Raw genomic sequence first — 3,216 nt, forward strand, 5'->3', positions numbered from 1 at the left:
CCTTTATTTTGTCCTTATTGTCACAGCCCGTTCCAAATTATTATATTCGTGGCTGTGAATGAACGAAATTGCCCTTAAGAAATACTAAATTTGTGAAGCTCAGGTTGCTAATTATCTAGGTTCCTAAGTTTGAAAATAAAATGGAATTTAATAAGGATGGAACTTAGATTTTTAGGTTAAAATGTTAAAGTTTGGTGTTTGGAGATTGGAATAAGGACCACGTGGGATCCCCACATCCCTCAAAACCCTCCTCATTTCCCGTTCACTGTCTTTCTCTCTCCTCCTTCACGATTTCTCACTCTCTCTGTCTCTCTCCTTCGAACTCACACGGACCACCACCAAAACCACCCTAAATCTATACCAACGTCAAGTTTGAGACCACCATTGGAATCCTGAGGACTTCACGATCACGTTGGTATCCATTTCAGGTAAGTTTTACTTCGGAAAACCTAGATTCTAAACTCCCCATGAAAGTGTACTGTTCATGAGCTTTGAATTGGTTGATTTTTAGGACAATCCAAGCTCATAGTGAGCTTAGTGAGGTCCCAAGGAAGCTCGGAGTGCTTCGTTGGAAGTTTTTGGACGTAAGAACACGGAGATCGACAAGTTCAAAATTTGGCCGGAGCTTTCGAGGCGTTTTCCGGCGAATCCCCGGCGATTTAGGAGTCGAAGTAGGTATCAATCTCTTCGTCTCGTCAAGTACTACAATTTTCCTTTTTGTTTCACTCAATTTCGTTGAGTATTGAAGAAGTTATACTCATTTGAAAAATACCCAGTTTCCGGCGACCTCCGAGGCTTTCGAGACAGTTTCCGGCCAAACCACGGCGAACTAGGTGTTGTGCAAGGTACCATTATCTTTGTCTCTTCAAGGGCTACAACTTTCGTTTTTGAATCACTTGATTTCGTTGAGAAATGACAAAGTTATGGCAATTTGAAAAACTGTTCAGAAAACGGCCGCCGGAAAAACCAGTCCGGCGACCCAAGGAAGAAGAAGGTGCTACAGTAAAAATAAAAAATAAAAATAAAATTATTTTAAAAATATGTCGACGTCCGTGACGTCGAGTAGATCACTGTGGTATATTCATATACCTAAATTGAACACCGTATGAGAAAGTTATTGAAGATTGTTGGTTAGGTGTTCAAATAACGTTTTATAGTTTTCACATTTAGGTGAAAATGTGAATTGATGATCCGACCGTTGGATCATCACCAAACTTTGATACGTTATAGTACGTAATATTTGAGGATTATTGGAACTTACGGATTGGGAATCCGAGTTACGGATCTTCCGGAATTGGAATTGTAAGTCCATAATATAAAATGTTAACCGTCACTTAGTTTTGGAAATTGACGGAGATCCGACCGTTGGATGGTAATGAAATTTTAGGATGTTGTCCTAGAGGTATAATGTGGACCTCTGGAAGTTATGGATTTAAAATCTGAGTGGCAGATCTTCCGGATCGATCAACGTAGTGACGTATTTTATATAAGTTATGTATTCTATCGATATGAATTCTGAGCCTGGATTTGATTACTATTCTAGGCGGCGATCGTCATGACGCCTTGATGTGTGGTGCTAGGGAGTTGTTGGACGAACTCCAGGTGAGTGGGCAGTTTTGTTTTCCGTATATATATATACTTGACGTTTCCCAGAAATTGAATTGAAATGAAAATATGTTTAAAATGAAATGCATATGAGTTATGTGGAAAAACGGGAAGTGAAATACCATGCATAGAATTGATATGAAAAGTATATAGAAATGTGAGTTGAAATGCCATGCATGAATTAATATATGATGCATATGTATGAATTGGTGCGGTGGACGCACAGGTAAGAATTGATTTATGATGCATATGTATGAATTGGTGCGGTGGACGCACATGTAAGAATTGATTTATGATGCATATGTATGAAATGGTGCGGTGGACGCACAGATGAGTATTTAATTACTGTTATGATGATGATGATATATATTGAGCTCAAATCCTGCACCATGGTTTAGTGCTTATAGTATTCACCGCATCGCACGCTCGCCTTGGATCCAAGTAGATGCTAGTCGTACAGTCCACGCGGAGTGGGTACGACAGACCAGTCGCGAGAGTGTTAGTGAGATTCCGACTGGTGGGTGACCTTAGATTATGTGCACAGATGATTTATGAGAAGCACTAGAGCGTAACTTGCGTGCAGAAGGCCGGACGGGTCACAGAGGTGACTCCGGTAGAGTGATAATGATAGATTTTGAGCTCTAGGTTCAACCGTATAGGGCTATTAGAGGGCCTACGGTTGATTACTTTCTTGCACCTGATATGATTATGTTGATGCATTCATACCTTATTACTGTTGAGATGATGTGGCATGGCATAATTAATATGAGAAATGTTGAGATGACATGGCATGGCATGATTGATAAAGAGATAATGTTGAGATAGTAAAAATGAAGTTTTGAGAATATATATGTATATTTATATTTTACATTTCTGGGAAAGTATACAGGTTTTACGGAGAGGGGTTACAACGTTTTGAGAAATGTTTGGATTTGGAAAAGAATTGTTTTACTGACCCACTCAATTTTGGTTTTGCGCCCCTCCAGGTTCAGGAATCACAAAGGTGTGGTGACTACGAGGAATTCGACGGTGTTCTGACAGATTGGACAAAATTAGGACTCACCTTCGGGTGTATCAACTTATAAATTGTATAATTAAAGCTTCCGTACTGTGCAAATGGTTACGTCACTCTCACGTGACGGCCAGCATGCCCTCCTTCGGGACGGGGTGTGTCAGTTGGTATCAGAGCATGGTTGCAATCTTGGACATTTTGAGAAGTTCTAGTGAATTCTGTCAGAACTACACCGCCTCGTAGCAAACCACGTAGTTAGAGGAACTTAGTCTCCCCGATTTAGCGGGTTGGGGGAAACTATTATTATGGTGATTCGGTATATTATCAAAATGGACATTTTAAGACGGGTTATGAGTTGAATTTGAATCACCTTATGAAATGATGAACCTGAGGGAGCGAAGTAACGGTTTAACCATTTGGAAAAGATGTTTCAGGTTATGCAAGTCAAAGGAAATTTCCTTCTGACAGGTGGGTCGAGACGACTACCTGGTTTTGGGTATGAATTTGCATCCTGGTGGAAACAGGAATGTTAATTGTTGTCACCAGAGGAATCAGCCGATTTAAAATTTTTTAAGGAAAAGTTTATCCCTCCGGCATTT

General features: G+C 40.1%; 1 long non-coding RNA gene across 1 annotated transcript; it reads left to right on the plus strand.

Moving 5' to 3' along the window:
* The first annotated feature begins 221 nt into the window (after positions 1–221).
* On the plus strand, positions 222–2,709 carry LOC139196384 (uncharacterized). Its single transcript, XR_011581222.1, has 5 exons — positions 222–428; positions 512–671; positions 777–845; positions 1,544–1,602; positions 2,592–2,709. It is a non-coding gene; the product is annotated as an uncharacterized lncRNA (long non-coding RNA).
* The last annotated feature ends 507 nt before the right edge of the window (positions 2,710–3,216 follow it).

This window comes from Malus domestica, chromosome 05 (genome assembly GCF_042453785.1).
Source record: "Malus domestica chromosome 05, GDT2T_hap1".
Lineage (NCBI taxonomy): Eukaryota > Viridiplantae > Streptophyta > Magnoliopsida > Rosales > Rosaceae > Malus > Malus domestica.